Source organism: Anser brachyrhynchus (genome assembly GCF_964034855.1).
Source record: "Anser brachyrhynchus genome assembly, chromosome: Z".
Lineage (NCBI taxonomy): Eukaryota > Metazoa > Chordata > Aves > Anseriformes > Anatidae > Anser > Anser brachyrhynchus.
Window position 1 is genome coordinate 51,290,596 of NC_137697.1, and position 13,982 is coordinate 51,304,577.

The 13,982-nt window shown below is 47.3% G+C and overlaps 2 long non-coding RNA genes across 3 annotated transcripts in view; one reads left to right on the forward strand and one right to left on the reverse strand.

The window, feature by feature from the left end:
- Window positions 1–13,982, reverse strand: part of LOC308185589 — a 656,808-nt gene that overhangs the window by 502,112 nt on the left and 140,714 nt on the right. The gene's annotated exons all lie outside the window — the stretch shown is intronic.
- LOC308185590 overlaps window positions 1–13,982 on the forward strand; it is a 308,961-nt gene that overhangs the window by 74,751 nt on the left and 220,228 nt on the right. The window lies entirely within an intron of this gene.

The window sequence follows — 13,982 nt, forward strand, 5'->3', positions numbered from 1 at the left end:
TGCCGTAGCCTTCCTAACCCTAGTAGAACGGAAAATCCTAAGCTACATACAATCCCGCAAAGGCCCTAACGTTGTAGGGCCTTTTGGCCTACTTCAACCATTTGCGGACGGACTGAAACTATTTACCAAAGAGCCCATCCGACCCTCTACCTCTTCCCCACTTCTATTCATTCTGATACCAATACTAGCCCTTGTCCTAGCCCTCACCACTTGAGCACCACTACCACTCCCATTTCCCCTAGCAGATCTAAACCTCGGAGTTCTCTTCCTAATAGCCATGTCAAGCCTAGCCGTCTACTCAGTCCTATGATCAGGCTGAGCCTCAAACTCAAAATACGCACTAATCGGAGCCCTACGGGCAGTAGCACAGACCATTTCATACGAAGTGACACTGGCCATAATCCTGCTATCAATAATCATACTAAGCGGAAGCTACACACTCAGCTCCTTTGCCGTCGCACAGGAGCCTCTATACTTCATTTTCTCCTCATGACCCCTAGCAATAATATGATACGTATCCACCCTAGCAGAGACAAACCGAGCTCCTTTTGACCTCACAGAGGGTGAATCTGAGCTAGTCTCAGGGTTTAACGTTGAATACGCCGCAGGACCCTTCGCCTTATTCTTCCTAGCTGAATATGCGAACATTATGCTAATAAATACACTTACAGCCATCATATTCCTAAACCCAAGCGCCCTAGGGCCACCCACAGAACTATTCCCCGTCATCCTAGCCACAAAAGTCCTCCTACTATCTTCTGGTTTCTTATGGGTCCGAGCTTCATACCCACGATTCCGATATGACCAACTAATGCACCTACTATGAAAAAACTTCCTACCCCTCACACTAGCTCTGTGCCTCTGACACATCAGCATACCTATCTGCTATGCAGGCCTACCTCCTTACATAAGGAAATGTGCCTGAACTACAAACGGTCACTATGATAAAGTGAACATAGAGGTATAACAGCCCTCTCATTTCCTGTTGACCTTAGAAAAGTAGGAATTGAACCCACACAAGAGAAATCAAAATTCTCCATACTTCCCTTATATTATTTTCTAGTAGAGTCAGCTAATCAAGCTATCGGGCCCATACCCCGAAAATGATGGTTTAACCCCCTCCTCTACTAATGAACCCTTACGCGACCCCAATCATAACCTTCAGCCTCATCTTGGGCACCACAATCACAATTTCCAGCAACCACTGAGTTCTGGCCTGGACAGGACTGGAGATCAACGCACTAGCCATCATTCCCCTAATTGCCAAATCCCACCACCCACGAGCAGTAGAAGCCGCAACGAAATACTTCCTAACCCAAGCAGCTGCTTCCGCCCTGGTCCTATTCTCTAGCATAACCAATGCCTGAGTCACCGGCCAATGAGACATCACACAAATAAACCACCCAACCTCCTGTCTACTACTGACAGCAGCAATCGCTATTAAACTGGGCCTAGTGCCATTTCACTTCTGATTCCCAGAAGTACTACAAGGATCGCCACTAATAACAGCCCTGCTACTCTCGACCCTCATAAAATTCCCCCCACTAACCCTGCTCCTACTAACATCCAAATCCCTCGACCCAGCTCTACTCACCGCCATGGCCCTAGCCTCAACAGCACTAGGAGGCTGAATAGGACTGAACCAAACACAAACACGCAAAATCCTAGCCTTCTCGTCCATCTCCCACTTAGGCTGAATCGCCATCATCCTAGTTTACAGCCCCAAATTGGCCTTACTTACCTTCTACCTATACACAATCATAACATCAGCCGTATTCCTAGCCCTTAACAAAATCAAAGCCCTTAACCTATCCATGATCACAACCTCATGAACAAAAACCCCAGTGCTAAACGCCACCCTAATACTAGTACTTTTATCCCTAGCAGGCCTCCCCCCATTAACAGGCTTTATACCAAAGTGACTTATCATCCAAGAACTAACTAAACAGGAAATAACACCAGCAGCCATGGCAATTGCCATGCTATCACTGCTCAGCCTCTTCTTCTACCTACGCCTCGCATACCACTCAACAATTACCCTTCCCCCCAACTCCTCTAACCACATAAAACAATGATACACTAGCAAAGCCCCAAGCACACCTACTGCGGTCCTTGCCTCACTATCAATCCTCTTACTTCCCCTGTCCCCAATAATACATGCCATTGTCTAGAAACTTAGGATAACACCCCAAACCGAAGGCCTTCAAAGCCTTAAATAAGAGTTAAACCCTCTTAGTTTCTGCACATTAAGACTTACAGAATATTAACCTGTATCTTCTGAATGCAAGTCAGACGCTTTAATTAAGCTAAAGCCTCCCTAGACAGATGGGCTTCGATCCCACAAAACTCTAGTTAACAGCTAAATGCCTAAACCAATTGGCTTCTGCCTACAAAGACCCTGACGCACCCTAGTGCGCATCGATGAGCTTGCAACTCAACATGAATTTCACTACAGAGCCGATAAGAAGAGGAATTAAACCTCTGTAAAAAGGACTACAGCCTAACGCTTCAACACTCAGCCATCTTACCCGTCACCTTCATCAACCGATGACTATTTTCCACTAACCATAAGGATATTGGCACCCTGTACCTCATCTTCGGGGCATGAGCAGGAATAGTCGGCACCGCACTCAGCCTATTAATCCGCGCAGAACTAGGACAACCAGGAACTCTCCTAGGCGACGACCAAATTTACAATGTAATCGTTACCGCTCACGCCTTTGTAATAAGCTTCTTTATAGTCATACCCATCATGATCGGAGGATTCGGCAACTGATTAGTCCCCCTCATAATCGGTGCCCCCGACATAGCATTCCCGCGAATAAACAACATAAGCTTTTGACTCCTCCCCCCATCATTCCTCCTCCTACTAGCCCCATCCACTGTAGAAGCTGGCGCCGGCACAGGCTGAACTGTCTACCCTCCCCTAGCAGGTAACCTTGCCCGCGCCGGAGCTTCAGTAGACCTGGCTATCTTCTCACTCCACTTAGCCGGTATCTCCTCCATCCTTGGGGCCATCAACTTTATCACCACAGCCATCAACATAAAACCCCCCGCACTCTCACAATACCAAACCCCACTATTTGTCTGATCCGTACTAATTACCGCCATCCTACTCCTTCTATCACTCCCCGTACTCGCCGCCGGTATTACAATATTACTAACTGATCGAAACCTAAACACCACATTCTTCGACCCCGCTGGAGGAGGAGACCCAATCCTGTACCAACACCTATTCTGATTCTTCGGACACCCAGAAGTCTATATTCTGATCCTACCGGGGTTCGGAATCATCTCACACGTAGTCACGTACTACTCAGGCAAAAAGGAGCCCTTCGGCTACATGGGAATAGTCTGAGCCATACTAACCATCGGCTTCCTAGGATTCATCGTCTGAGCTCACCACATGTTTACAGTAGGAATAGACGTTGATACCCGAGCCTACTTTACATCAGCCACTATAATCATTGCCATCCCTACCGGAATCAAAGTATTTAGCTGACTAGCCACCCTGCACGGAGGAACAATCAAATGAGACCCCCCCAATACTATGAGCTCTAGGATTTATCTTCCTATTTACCATCGGAGGATTAACAGGAATCGTTCTTGCAAACTCTTCCCTAGACATCGCCCTGCACGACACGTACTACGTAGTTGCCCACTTCCACTACGTCCTATCCATAGGCGCCGTCTTTGCCATTCTAGCAGGATTTACTCACTGATTCCCACTACTCACTGGGTTTACCCTACACCAAACATGAGCAAAAGCCCACTTCGGGGTAATATTTACAGGAGTAAACCTAACGTTCTTCCCCCAGCACTTCCTAGGCCTAGCAGGAATACCCCGACGATACTCGGACTATCCCGACGCCTACACACTATGAAACACCATTTCCTCCATCGGCTCCCTAATCTCAATAGTAGCCGTAATCATACTAATATTCATCATCTGAGAAGCCTTTTCGGCCAAACGAAAAGTCCTACAACCAGAACTAACTACCACAAACGTTGAATGAATCCACGGCTGCCCTCCCCCATACCATACTTTCGAGGAACCGGCCTTCGTCCAAGTACAAGAAAGGAAGGAATCGAACCCTCACATGCTGGTTTCAAGCCAACTGCATTCACCGCTCATGCTTCTTTCTTATGAGACGTTAGTAAACCAATTACATAGCCTTGTCAAGACTAAATCACAGGTAAAAATCCTGTACATCTCATGTGGCCAACCACTCCCAACTAGGATTCCAAGACGCCTCATCACCCATCATAGAAGAACTCGTTGAATTCCACGACCACGCCCTAATCGTTGCCCTAGCTATCTGCAGCCTAGTTCTCTACCTTTTAGCCCACATACTAACAGAAAAACTCTCGTCCAATGCTGTAGACGTCCAAGAAGTAGAGCTGATCTGGACAATCCTACCTGCTATCGTCCTGGTACTCCTCGCCCTCCCATCCCTACAAATCCTCTACATAATGGACAAAATCGATGAACCAGACCTCACCCTAAAAGCCATCGGCCACCAATGATACTGAAGCTACGAATACACAGACTTCAAAGACCTATCATTCGACTCCTACATAGTGCCCACCCCAGACTTACCCAACGGCCACTTCCGACTGCTAGAAGTTGACCACCGCGTAGTTATCCCAATAGAATCCCCCATCCGCGTAATCATTACTGCAGGAGACGTACTCCACTCCTGAGCAGTCCCAACGCTCGGAGTTAAAACAGACGCAATCCCAGGCCGACTAAACCAAACTTCATTCATTACCACCCGGCCTGGGATTTTTTACGGACAATGCTCAGAAATTTGCGGGGCTAATCACAGCTACATACCCATTGTAGTAGAATCAACCCCACTCCCACATTTCGAGGCCTGATCGTCCCTTCTATCATCATCCTAATCATTAAGAAGCTATGCAACAGCACTAGCCTTTTAAGCTAGCCAAAGAGGGACTTCCCCCTCCTTAATGATATGCCACAGCTTAACCCCGCACCATGATTTTCAATCATAATTATAACCTGATTAACCCTAGCACTCCTCATCCAACCAAAACTACTAGCCTTCACCACAACCAACCCCCCATCAAATAAGACCTCCCTCACTACCAAACCCACACCATGATCCTGACCATGAACCTAAGCTTCTTTGACCAATTTTCCAGCCCCAATCTATTCGGCATCCCCTTAATCCTACTATCCCTACTCTTCCCAGCCCTACTATTCCCGTCCCCAAACAACCGATGAATCAACAACCGCCTTTCTACTATCCAAACATGACTCCTTCACCTAATCACAAAACAACTAATAGTCCCACTCAACAAAAATGGCCACAAATGAGCCATAATATTTACATCCCTAATAATCATACTTCTTACAATCAACCTTCTAGGCCTCCTTCCATATACATTCACCCCAACCACCCAACTATCTATGAACATAGCCCTAGCCTTCCCACTATGGCTCGCCACACTACTAACAGGCCTACGAAACCAACCATCAGCCTCTTTAGCCCACCTATTACCCGAAGGTACCCCTACACCCCTAATCCCCGCACTAATCCTGATCGAAACAACCAGCCTACTAATCCGCCCCCTAGCCCTCGGAGTCCGCCTTACAGCCAACCTTACAGCAGGACACTTACTCATCCAACTCATCTCTACAGCCTCCATTGCATTAATACCCACCCTTCCCGCAGTATCCATCCTAACAATAATCATCCTACTACTCCTAACCATCCTAGAAGTAGCAGTAGCCATAATCCAGGCCTACGTCTTCGTGCTCCTTCTAAGCCTATACTTACAAGAAAACATCTAATGGCACACCAAGCACACTCATACCACATAGTTGACCCAAGCCCTTGACCAATCTTCGGGGCAGCCGCCGCCCTACTCACAACCTCAGGATTAATCATGTGATTCCACTACAACTCATCCATACTACTAACCCTAGGCCTCATCTCAATACTCCTAGTAATACTCCAATGACGACGAGACATTGTACGAGAAAGCACCTTCCAAGGCCATCACACTCCCACAGTCCAAAAAGGCCTACGATACGGCATAATCCTTTTCATCACATCCAAAGCATTCTTCTTCTTAGGGTTCTTCTGAGCGTTCTTCCACTCGAGCCTGGCCCCAACCCCAGAACTAGGAGGCCAATGACCCCCAACAGGAATTAAACCACTCAACCCGATAGAAGTCCCCCTACTAAACACAGCCATCCTACTAGCCTCAGGCGTTACCGTAACGTGAGCCCATCACAGCATCACAGAAGGAAACCGAAAACACGCCATCCACGCCCTAACCCTAACGATCCTCCTGGGATTCTACTTCACAGCCCTACAAGCAATAGAATACCACGAAGCCCCATTCTCAATCGCCGATAGCGTCTACGGATCTACCTTCTTCGTTGCCACTGGATTCCACGGACTCCACGTAATCATCGGATCCTCCTTCCTGACCGTCTGCCTCTTCCGACTGATCAAGTTCCACTTTACATCAGACCACCACTTCGGATTCGAGGCAGCAGCCTGATACTGACACTTCGTAGACGTCATCTGACTATTCCTCTACATAACCATCTACTGATGAGGATCTTGCTCTTCTAGTATATTAATTACAATTGACTTCCAATCTCTGGAATCTGGTATAAACCCAGAGGAGAGCAATGAACGCACTCATGTTCATATTCGCCCTATCATCAATCCTAAGCGCCGCCCTAACCGCATTAAACTTCTGACTCGCCCAAATAAACCCCGACTCAGAGAAACTCTCACCGTACGAATGTGGATTCGACCCACTTGGATCTGCTCGATTACCATTCTCAGTCCGATTCTTCCTCAGTAGCCATCCTGTTCGTCCTATTCGACCTAGAAATCGCCCTCCTACTCCCCCTGCCATGAGCCGTCCAACTCCAATCCCCCCTAATGACCCTCACCTGAACTGTAGTGATCCTCCTTCTCCTAACACTCGGACTGGCCTACGAGTGAATTCAAGGGGGCCTAGAATGAGCAGAATAACAGAAAGTTAGTCTAACCAAAAAGATAGCTGGTTTCGACCCAGCAGATTACAGCCAACCCTGTAACTTTCTTATGTCGCCCCTACATTTAAGCTTCTACTCAGCCTTCATTTTCAGCGGACTAGGACTAGCCTTCCACCGAACCCACCTAGTATCCGCCCTACTATGCCTTGAAAGCATAATATTATCGATATTCGTAGGCCTATCAATATGATCCATCGAAAACCAAGTCTCCTCATTCACCATGGTACCAATTCTCATGCTAACCTTCTCAGCGTGTGAGGCGGGCACAGGCCTGGCCATCCTAGTAGCCTCCACCCGCACACATGGCTCCGACCATCTACACAACCTAAACCTCCTGCAATGCTAAAAATCATCCTACCCACAATCATACTTCTTCCAACAGCCCTGCTGTCTCCACCAAAATTTCTATGGACTAACACCACCTTATACAGCCTCCTAATCGCTGCCCTAAGCCTACAGTGATTAATCCCAACCTACTACCCCTACAAATTTTTATCCAACTGAACAGGAATTGACCAAATCTCATCCCCCCTCCTAGTACTATCCTGCTGACTACTCCCACTCATAATCATAGCAAGCCAAAACCACCTGCAACAAGAACCCCTACAACGCAAACGAATCTTTATCTCAACCTTAGTCGCAGTCCAGCCATTCATCCTACTAGCCTTTTCCACCACAGAACTAGCACTATTTTACATCTCATTTGAAGCAACCCTCATTCCCACCCTAATCTTAATCACCCGATGGGGGAACCAACCAGAACGCCTAAGCGCTGGCATCTACCTGCTATTCTACACGCCAGTAAGCTCTCTACCCCTGCTAATCACAATCATACACCTATACGTGAAAATTGGCACCCTGCACCTGCCAACCCTACAACTAACCCACCCAACCCTATCCACCTCATGGACAGGAATACTATCAGGTCTAGCACTGCTCGTAGCATTCATAGTAAAAGCCCCACTATACGGCCTACACCTCTGACTGCCAAAAGCCCACGTAGAAGCACCCATCGCAGGCTCAATACTCCTCGCCGCCCTACTACTAAAGCTAGGAGGATACGGAATTATACGAGTCACTCTATTTATGGGCCCACTGTCCAACCTCCTGCACTACCCCTTCCTAACCCTGGCCCTATGAGGCGCCCTAATGACTAGCTCAATCTGCCTACGACAGACAGACCTAAAATCACTAATCGCTTATTCATCCGTTAGCCACATAGGCCTAGTTATCGCCGCAGGAATAATCCAAACCCACTGATCATTCTCAGGGGCAATGATCCTAATAATTTCCCATGGACTAACTTCCTCCATACTATTCTGCCTAGCCAACACAAACTATGAACGTACGCACAGCCGAATTCTACTACTCACACGAGGCCTACAACCTCTCCTACCACTCATAGCTACCTGATGATTGCTGGCCAATCTAACAAACATAGCCTTACCCCCAACAACAAACCTCATAGCAGAGCTAACCATTATAATCACCTTATTCAACTGATCTGCCTTCACGATCATCCTAACAGGAATCGCAACCCTACTAACCGCCTCCTACACCTTATTCATACTACTAATGACCCAACGAGGCTCAATCCCCTCCCACATCACATCTATGCAAAACTCAACCACGCGAGAACACCTGCTCATAACACTCCACATTATCCCAATATTCCTCCTAATCCTCAAACCCAAACTGATCTCCGGAATCCCCTCATGCAAGTATAGTTTAAACCAAACATTAGACTGTGATTCTAAGAATAGAAGTTCAAACCTTCTTACCTGCCGAGGGGAGGGTTTAACCAACAAGAGCTGCTAACTCTTACATCTGAGCCTAAAACCTCAGCCCCCTTACTTTTAAAGGATAACAGCAATCCACTGGTCTTAGGAACCACCCATCTTGGTGCAAATCCAAGTAAAAGTAGTGAACCCCACACTACTAATCAACTCCCTCACACTACTCACGCTGACAATCCTCCTAACCCCAATCATCCTGCCATTTCTATTTAAAAACTTTAAAAACACCCCACAAGCCACCACCCGCGCTGTTAAAACCGCATTCCTAATTAGCCTAGCCCCTACAACCGCATTCATCTACTCGGGAGTAGAATCTGTCACCTGCCACTGGGAGTGAAAATTCATTATAAACTTTAAAATCCCCCTGAGCCTAAAAATAGACCAATACTCAATAACATTTCTTCCAATCGCCCTATTTGTAACATGATCAATCCTACAATTCGCCATATGATACATGGCCTCAGAGCCATACGTAACAAAATTTTTCACCTACCTACTGACATTCCTAGTCGCCATACTCCTCCTAACAACCGCAAACAACATATTCCTCCTATTCGTAGGCTGGGAAGGAGTAGGAATCATGTCCTTCCTTCTCATCGGCTGATGACAAGGCCGAGCAGATGCCAACACCGCCGCCCTACAAGCCGTAATCTACAACCGAATCGGAGACATCGGACTGATCCTGAGCATAGCATGACTAGCTTCAACATTCAACACCTGAGAGATCCAACAAGCCGTACACCCCCACCAAACCCCAATCCTCCCCCTCATAGGATTAATCCTCGCAGCCGCAGGAAAATCCGCCCAATTTGGACTCCACCCATGACTGCCCGCAGCAATAGAAGGCCCCACCCCAGTATCAGCCCTACTGCACTCCAGTACCATAGTAGTAGCCGGAATCTTCCTGCTCATCCGCATGCACCCCCTGCTAGCCACCAACCAGACAGCCCTAACTGCCTGCCTATGCCTAGGTGCTCTATCAACCCTATTCGCTGCCACATGCGCCCTAACCCAAAATGACATCAAAAAAATCATTGCTTTCTCAACATCCAGCCAACTAGGACTAATAATAGTCACTATCGGACTAAACCTCCCACAACTAGCCTTCCTACACATCTCAACCCATGCCTTCTTTAAAGCCATACTATTCCTATGCTCAGGGTCTATCATCCACAACCTAAACGGAGAACAAGATATCCGAAAGATAGGAGGCCTACAGAAAATACTCCCAGTCACTACTTCCTGCCTAACCATCGGAAACCTGGCGCTGATAGGAACCCCATTCCTAGCCGGATTCTACTCAAAAGACCTCATCATCGAAAGCTTAAACACATCATACCTAAATACTTGAGCCCTACTCCTAACCCTTATAGCCACAGCATTCACCGCAACCTACAGCATCCGCATAACCATCCTAGTCCAAGCTGGACAAACCCGAATCCCCCCAATAGTATCAATAAACGAAAACAACCCACTAATCACCGCCCCCCTAACCCAACTCGCCCTAGGCAGCATTACAGCAGGATTAATCATTACCTCTTTCATCACACCAACCAAAACCCCCCCAATAACCATACCCCTTATCACCAAAACCGCTGCCATCCTCATAACAATCCTAGGAATCATCCTAGGCCCCTCATGTACAGGGCCACACCCCTCTAACGGCGCAAGCTTACATAGAAACATTATTAACAGACCTAGACAGATACAAAAACCCCTACAAGACCACGTATTAACTAACCCTGTTAACCCGACTCAGGAGCGCCTATAAGAGCGATTAAAATCTGTGAAAGGAACTCGGCAAATTAATAAGGCCCGACTGTTTACCAAAAACATAGCCTTCAGCAAATTAAACAAGTATTGAAGGTGATGCCTGCCCGGTGACTTAGGTTTAACGGCCGCGGTATCCTAACCGTGCAAAGGTAGCGCAATCAATTGTCCCATAAATCGAGACTTGTATGAATGGCTAAACGAGGTCTCAACTGTCTCTCACAGATAATCAGTGAAATTGATCTCCCCGTGCAAAAGCGGGGATGTGAACATAAGACGAGAAGACCCTGTGGAACTTAAAAATCAACGACCACCGCGAATCCTCAATCAACCCCACTGGGGCCACTACCATCGCAGAGCCTGGTCGATATTTTTCGGTTGGGGCGACCTTGGAGGAGAACAAATCCTCCAAAAACAAGACCATACCTCTTTACCTAGAGCTACCCCTCAAAGTGCTAACAGTGACCAGACCCAATATAATTGATTAATGGACCAAGCTACCCCAGGGATAACAGCGCAATCCCCCTCAAGAGCCCATATCGACAGGGGGGTTTACGACCTCGATGTTGGATCAGGACATCCTAATGGTGCAGCCGCTATTAAGGGTTCGTTTGTTCAACGATTAACAGTCCTACGTGATCTGAGTTCAGACCGGAGCAATCCAGGTCGGTTTCTATCTATGACACACTCTCCCCAGTACGAAAGGACCGGGAAAGTGGGGCCAATACCACAAGCACACCCCCCCCCCTCTAAGCAGTGAAACTAACTAAACCGTGAAGAGGGCCTTCCCCCACCACTTTCAATCCTAGAAAAGGACCAGCTAGAGTGGCAGAGCCCGGCAAGTGCAGAAGGCTTAAGCCCTTTCCCCAGAGGTTCAAATCCTCTCCCTAGCTTCACCCATGATTCAAATAACAACACTAAGCTGCCTCGTTATATCCCTCCTATACATCATCCCAATCCTGATTGCCGTAGCCTTCCTAACCCTAGTAGAACGGAAAATCCTAAGCTACATACAATCCCGCAAAGGCCCTAACGTTGTAGGGCCTTTTGGCCTACTTCAACCATTTGCGGACGGACTGAAACTATTTACCAAAGAGCCCATCCGACCCTCTACCTCTTCCCCACTTCTATTCATTCTGATACCAATACTAGCCCTTGTCCTAGCCCTCACCACTTGAGCACCACTACCACTCCCATTTCCCCTAGCAGATCTAAACCTCGGAGTTCTCTTCCTAATAGCCATGTCAAGCCTAGCCGTCTACTCAGTCCTATGATCAGGCTGAGCCTCAAACTCAAAATACGCACTAATCGGAGCCCTACGGGCAGTAGCACAGACCATTTCATACGAAGTGACACTGGCCATAATCCTGCTATCAATAATCATACTAAGCGGAAGCTACACACTCAGCTCCTTTGCCGTCGCACAGGAGCCTCTATACTTCATTTTCTCCTCATGACCCCTAGCAATAATATGATACGTATCCACCCTAGCAGAGACAAACCGAGCTCCTTTTGACCTCACAGAGGGTGAATCTGAGCTAGTCTCAGGGTTTAACGTTGAATACGCCGCAGGACCCTTCGCCTTATTCTTCCTAGCTGAATATGCGAACATTATGCTAATAAATACACTTACAGCCATCATATTCCTAAACCCAAGCGCCCTAGGGCCACCCACAGAACTATTCCCCGTCATCCTAGCCACAAAAGTCCTCCTACTATCTTCTGGTTTCTTATGGGTCCGAGCTTCATACCCACGATTCCGATATGACCAACTAATGCACCTACTATGAAAAAACTTCCTACCCCTCACACTAGCTCTGTGCCTCTGACACATCAGCATACCTATCTGCTATGCAGGCCTACCTCCTTACATAAGGAAATGTGCCTGAACTACAAACGGTCACTATGATAAAGTGAACATAGAGGTATAACAGCCCTCTCATTTCCTGTTGACCTTAGAAAAGTAGGAATTGAACCCACACAAGAGAAATCAAAATTCTCCATACTTCCCTTATATTATTTTCTAGTAGAGTCAGCTAATCAAGCTATCGGGCCCATACCCCGAAAATGATGGTTTAACCCCCTCCTCTACTAATGAACCCTTACGCGACCCCAATCATAACCTTCAGCCTCATCTTGGGCACCACAATCACAATTTCCAGCAACCACTGAGTTCTGGCCTGGACAGGACTGGAGATCAACGCACTAGCCATCATTCCCCTAATTGCCAAATCCCACCACCCACGAGCAGTAGAAGCCGCAACGAAATACTTCCTAACCCAAGCAGCTGCTTCCGCCCTGGTCCTATTCTCTAGCATAACCAATGCCTGAGTCACCGGCCAATGAGACATCACACAAATAAACCACCCAACCTCCTGTCTACTACTGACAGCAGCAATCGCTATTAAACTGGGCCTAGTGCCATTTCACTTCTGATTCCCAGAAGTACTACAAGGATCGCCACTAATAACAGCCCTGCTACTCTCGACCCTCATAAAATTCCCCCCACTAACCCTGCTCCTACTAACATCCAAATCCCTCGACCCAGCTCTACTCACCGCCATGGCCCTAGCCTCAACAGCACTAGGAGGCTGAATAGGACTGAACCAAACACAAACACGCAAAATCCTAGCCTTCTCGTCCATCTCCCACTTAGGCTGAATCGCCATCATCCTAGTTTACAGCCCCAAATTGGCCTTACTTACCTTCTACCTATACACAATCATAACATCAGCCGTATTCCTAGCCCTTAACAAAATCAAAGCCCTTAACCTATCCATGATCACAACCTCATGAACAAAAACCCCAGTGCTAAACGCCACCCTAATACTAGTACTTTTATCCCTAGCAGGCCTCCCCCCATTAACAGGCTTTATACCAAAGTGACTTATCATCCAAGAACTAACTAAACAGGAAATAACACCAGCAGCCATGGCAATTGCCATGCTATCACTGCTCAGCCTCTTCTTCTACCTACGCCTCGCATACCACTCAACAATTACCCTTCCCCCCAACTCCTCTAACCACATAAAACAATGATACACTAGCAAAGCCCCAAGCACACCTACTGCGGTCCTTGCCTCACTATCAATCCTCTTACTTCCCCTGTCCCCAATAATACATGCCATTGTCTAGAAACTTAGGATAACACCCCAAACCGAAGGCCTTCAAAGCCTTAAATAAGAGTTAAACCCTCTTAGTTTCTGCACATTAAGACTTACAGAATATTAACCTGTATCTTCTGAATGCAAGTCAGACGCTTTAATTAAGCTAAAGCCTCCCTAGACAGATGGGCTTCGATCCCACAAAACTCTAGTTAACAGCTAAATGCCTAAACCAATTGGCTTCTGCCTACAAAGACCCTGACGCAC